Source organism: Coturnix japonica, chromosome 3, assembly GCF_001577835.2.
Source record: "Coturnix japonica isolate 7356 chromosome 3, Coturnix japonica 2.1, whole genome shotgun sequence".
In the NCBI taxonomy this organism is placed as follows: domain Eukaryota; kingdom Metazoa; phylum Chordata; class Aves; order Galliformes; family Phasianidae; genus Coturnix; species Coturnix japonica.
The window spans coordinates 80,608,443-80,614,442 of NC_029518.1; positions in this window are offsets into that span (position 1 = coordinate 80,608,443).

Sequence of the window (6,000 nt, forward strand, 5' to 3'; positions counted from 1 at the left end):
TTCTCTAGTGGGTTTGTACAGATGTAATATATTACTGATTCCTGCGTAACGCCAAGAAGAAGTTGTCTTGACCAAAGGGCAGGTGCAGATATTTGGAGAAATTTAGCATGCCAGAGATTTGGTATCAAATTCCACACAGAAACCTTTGGCCAAACACCAATCCACTGCCTGGCTGCAGAAATGATTATCTGCACAATGGATTAAACCTCCCAGTGGGATTAGTGAAAGCAGAGCACCCCAAGTGTCTATAGAATGGGATGATATCTCTCTCCAGAGTGTGAGGAGAGCACTTCTGCCATTTCTCTATAGCACGTGTTACCCTTTGATATATCACTTCTGAGCCCTGTGTGGTTTAAGTAGCGGGCTCAGACAGCTTGATGATGGACTTACTGAAAACAGAACTACTTAAAAATATAGCTGTCTTCAGGTTTGCTGGCTCTTAGTACAAGAAACCTAGAGCAAGGAGATGGGTTTTGTGTTCTGTGTGAAAGGTTCAGATGTTTCGTGTCATTCTGGTCTATCCTGATCTGTCAGGGAGCTCCAAATGACCGCTAAGCGATTTCTTTCTCCTGTATGTGCAGATTCAGCTGCAAAAATAAGTGTTCTTCTGAACAGGGCTCAGAAGGCTTACCAAGGGCGACACAGTGCTGTGGATGCTGAGCCAAATCTGCAGGTTGTTCCTTAAAGGCTGTCCTCTGAACAGGCCCTTGGTGTTGTAAAGGCTGGGGGGCTGAAGAAGGACCAACTGCTGCCACAGGCCTGGAAGGGTTTCATGTGAAGCAGGCCAAGGAGAAAAAAAAACAATTCACTGACTGTTTGCAAAGAGTGAATGACCAACCTGCAAACTGTTCCATTAAGATCTCACAGAACACATCACTTCTTTTGATTGAACCCTGTAGGTTTTTGTGGTGGAGAGGGAGGGAGGCAAATGCTTCTGTCCAACTCGAAGAGGCCACGAAAACATGGCTGCCCAGCACAGCTGTTCTTAGAGCAGTCCTGAGGTGAGCACCCCCAGCACTGTGTCGCTGTGGCACGAGGCACCTCAGGCTGTGGGCTCATAGTTATTGGGCTGGGGGGTTTGCAGAGGGTAATGCAAAAGCAGAGAACAACGCTGAAGGAAGTTTTCTGCATTATTTATTTCATCCGACAGATCAGGTATTGAATGAGTGCTGGAGCTTCTTATAGGCCTCCTACAACCAAAATTAGGGCAAAGAGACCCCCTAAAGCCCTACACCTGTTGGAGTCTTACAGGGGTTGCCTCTACGTTTGATGTTTGATTGCTGTGTTGAGGCACAAGTTGATAAAATTGTTGTGTGTGACTGGAATAAATGGTTAAAGGGTCTGCGTTATTTAAACAACCAAACATGTAGAAGTAAGCTGGATGCTGAAGGAAAATGTGAATAAATCATAGGCAAAAATGCTTTGACAGTGTGGGCTCTGCTGGGAACCTGTTAGAAAACGGTGCAGGAGGTGATTCAGTTATGGAGATTCTTGCTGGGGAAGTGCTGCTGAGAATTGTGTTGGTACATGAGATTAACTTCACGCCGTCATTGTCACCCTCTTGCCAAGAGCTGCTGAACCAGCAAAGGTGTTTGTTTGCAGTTGTCAAGACCTTGCAAGAACTGGCTTTGAAAGAAATGAAATTGGGCCCAATTTCAAAGTTTCAAACCATATAAGTAGAAGGCTTCAGAATAGATAGAAGGAACGGGTGAGAGAAAGGAAGTAAACACAAAAGGGGAGGCGTGGGACAGGTTTTCTGTTATTTCACACGTCTCACTGTTGGTACATAATAAAAATACTGTCAAAAAGCAAGTTCTTATTTCATCATAATGTTATGTAAACTGAAGAGTGTGGTGACCCAGACAGAGCATCTGCAGACAGGCAAGGGTCAAACTGGTGGGGAGGTGCTGTGTCCTGATGCTTTCAGCCTGAAAGCGGCCCATTAATAGTGCTTTCAGTAATGGCTATAAGAAGTAGGAATATTGGCAGATGACAGTGCTAGGAAACTGCATCATTGCCAAGCAAGGGGGATTTCCTACAGCAACAACCAGATGTCCCAGTCCTGGGTGGCTGCAGTGAGAGCTGGGATTAGTGTGTGAAGTCATTCCCTCGGAACAGCACCAGAATTCCAGTTTTAGTTGGAAATAACTGAAGAGGAGAGAAAGATTTCGTCATCATCTGCTCATAACATGCCAGGGATGGCAAGAAGTTGGTGTGGGTTTGGTCTTTGTTTCTCGTCATTCAATCCTTATCACAACCCTCAAACTTATCACCTTATCTTGTCCCCATGCCCTGTGGAGGAGGAGGAGGGAGAGAGTGGAATTCTGAAGGGGACCAATTTCTGTGTTGCAGACAGAGCTCTCCATGTTCGGGAAAACACGCTAACTGGAGTGTGTCTTTGACCTTGTTTCTTCCAAGTCCAGCCCATGGCAAGGGAACTCCTCTTCCAGGAACCTGCCCTGTAGTTTTTGGAGAGATGTTAAAGGTGAATGATGAACCTCCTGCCTACTGAGGGAAGGTGCCACAGTGGCCCCGTGTGTGGTGGAAGCCATCACAGAATCACAGAATGACCCGGGTTGTAAGGGACCTCAAGGATCATGTAGTTCCAACCCCCTGCCTAGCAGGGCCACCAAACATACACATTTACTTGATCAGGTTGCCCAGGGCCCCGTCCAACCTGGTCTTAAACACCTCCAAGGACAGGGCATCCACAACCTCCCTGGACAGCCTGTTCCAGGGCCTAACCACTCTCCTAGTGAAGAACTTCCCCCTAACATCCAACCTAAATCTTCCCTCTTTTAACTTAAAAACATTTCCCCGTGTCCTGCTCTTGTCAGCCCTTTCGAAGAGTTTACTCCCCTCCTGGGAGTAAGTTCCCTTCAGGTATTGTAAGGCTGCAATGAGGTCACCCCGCAACCTTCTCTTCTCTAGGCTGAACAAACCCAGTTCCCTCAGCCTGTCCTCATAGGGGAGGTGCTCCAGCCCCCTGATCATCTTCGTGGCCCTCTTCTGGACCCTTTCCAAAATCTCCATGTCTTTTTTGTACTGAGGGCTCCACACCTGGACACAATACAACAGATGGGGCCTCACAAGAGCCAAGTAGAGAGGGACAATCACCTCCCTATCCCTGCTTGCCCCGTCCAACCTGGTCTTGAACACCTGCAAGGACGGGGCATCCACAACCTCCCTGGACAGCCTGTTCCAGGGCCTAACTACTCTCCTAGTGAAGAACTTCCCCCTAACATCCAACCTAAATCTTCCTCCTTTTAACTTAAAACCATTTACTCGAGCCAAGTAGAGAGGGACAATCACCTCCCTATCCCTGCTTGCCCCGTCCAACCTGGTCTTGAACACCTGCAAGGACGGGGCATCCACAACCTCCCTGGACAGCCTGTTCCAGGGCCTAACTACTCTCCTAGTGAAGAACTTCCCCCTAACATCCAACCTAAATCTTCCTCCTTTTAACTTAAAACCATTTACTCGAGCCAAGTAGAGAGGGACAATCACCTCCCTATCCCTGCTGACCACCCCTCTCCTGATGGAGCCCAGGATCCCATTTGCTTTCTGGGCTGCCAGAGCGCACTGCTGGCTCATGTTGAGTCTTTCATCCATCAGGACCCCCAGGTCCTTCTCTGCCGAGCTGCTCTCAAGGACAACTCCTCCCAGCCTGTACAGGTGCCTGGGGTTCTTCCGGCCCAAGTGCAAAACCTTGCACTTTGCCGTGTTGAACCTCATTAATTTCACCCGAGCCCAGCTTTCCAGCCTGTCGAGGTCCCTCTGAATGGCATCCGTTTCCTCCACCGTATCGACCGCACCACTCAGCTTGGTGTCATCAGCAAACTTGCTGAGGGTGCACTCAATTCCCTCATCGATGTCATTAATAAAGATGTTAAGGAGCACCGGTCCCAAGACAGACCCTTGAGGGACACCGCTCGTTACTGGCCTCCACCGGCCTCTGACAAATCTTAACTGCGAGAAACCTGGCCTGAAGGTTTGGTCCCCATTCCCAGTGTTGTGACAAGAGTCACCTCAGTTCTCTGTTACTTTACTTCAGATAACCCCACTGGGTGACCCTTGTGTTGGTCTCTTACAATTGGATCTAGGAGGTGCTGGCTGCCTGTGTTTATGATGAAAGAGCAGCAGTGATGTGGGTCTGTGTGAGGTCACAGTCATTGCTGGGTTGGGAGGGTTTGGCCCCCAGCTGTCGAGCAGAGCTGGTGCTCTGGTGAGCGTGCTGCACACAGAGACTGAGCTGTGAGCGTTCGTCGTTAGGGATCATTCTTTGGGAGCCCACTGCAAGCACTGCTGCGGCGTGTGTGTGAGCTGGGCACAGCCCGGACTGACCAGGCCAATAAGGTGAGCTGGGTTTGGTGCTGGGCGGCAGCTGGAAGGAGTCTGAGCAGATCAGCTGGGCTGGGGAGGAGCTCCCAGCTCAATGGAGGCCCTTCCAAGTGGCTGTTTCCAGGGGAAATTGATTCTTTGTGAGATTCTGTCACACGTTTTGGTGAGGATGATGAACTGCCATTACTGCCCTGTGTGATGCTGCAGTGCAATGGAAAGCACAGCAGTGATAATGGGGTATCAAAGTCCTGGGCTGCAGCAGGTGAGGATAAGCCCAAGTGCAGCAGCTGTGGGCACAGAAAGGAAGGAAAAAAGCTGCTGACCATTGGAAGGGATCAGGCAGGCAGGGATCTCCAGTCAGACACCCAAGCCTGCACTGCCAACCCATCAACGACGTCTGGGAAGGGTTTGCATGCGCCTGAGCTGCCCTGGGTTGGCCCTGCCATCCCATCAGGTGCTCAATCTCTGCTTCAAGCCGTGACTGAGCATCGCTGCTACAGCCCTGCAGAACTGCTGCTGGTCCCCAGCCTTTGTTTTAGACATTAGAAGGGAAGGAGAGCACAGACTTCATGGAGTGCAACCTGTGCTTTATTGACCCCAGGATCCAGCCCATTTTTAACAGAACCCCCTGAAGTCCTGGTGAGATCCAGGTGCTGAGCTGGGCCTTGGGCTGTGCAGTGACATCACAAGCACGGTGACCTCACAAGCGCTTCCTGGGGCAGCGGCTGCCACCAGTGAGTGCCAGAGCCGTGAGTGCTGCGCAGAGTGTGGACACGCTGTGTCAGCCCTCGTCCCGGCTGGCAGTGACGGTGGTGGTGGCTGCTGGTGCTGCCCGCTCTCGCTGACGGTGTTGCCCAGCCATTGCGCTGGTTTCTTAGCTGGAAGGGAGGAGAACTGCAGCTGTGCCCGGGTAAGCCAGAACTGGAGGTTTCTCAAACGTGTGAGTGGTAGCACTGCATCCACTGCAGCTGCAGCAAGGGTAGATGATGGAGTCCTTCTCATGGCAGGAACACAAAATGTGTGCTGCAAGGTATATAACTGCTGATGGGATGGAGCACAGCACTTGCTGGGGAAGTCGTGGCACTTAGACACACGTTGGATCCAGAGCTGGCACAGTTCTTGCAACCAGCTGCTTCCAAGGCATTGCCCTGCTCAAGAGCCCAAACTGCATAAAAAGAAAGCTGGGAAAATGCTTATTCCTCATGGTTCTTCCCTTGTAGGCACTTCCTGTAGGGTTCCGGTCCGAGAGGACACTTTGGGGATCCAAGCAGTTCGAGCACAACCGTCTCTTTGCAAGAGCAGGGAATTCCTCTGGAGATAACCCAGACGGGCTCTAAGAATTTCACCATGTCTCAGCAAAGAGGCGACTGCTACTTCTACTTCTACTCCACCTGCACTAAGGTACGGTTGACTTTCTTCTGCCTGGGTTTTCTTCCATTTCCTCATGTTGAAGAGAAAGGGGTGGAGCAGGGGAGACCTGCTGGTGATGTTACCCTCATAGCGCTGCTAACAGCCTGGGCTAATGGCATGGACACGAGAAGGAAGAAAATGTACGGGAATTGCCCGCAAGAAAAAGAGTGAAAGGTGAGCCACGAGGCAGTCTCGTTACGGTCTGGCCTCAGGAAAAGCAAGATGCTTGCCACTTTGCATTGCTCTGTA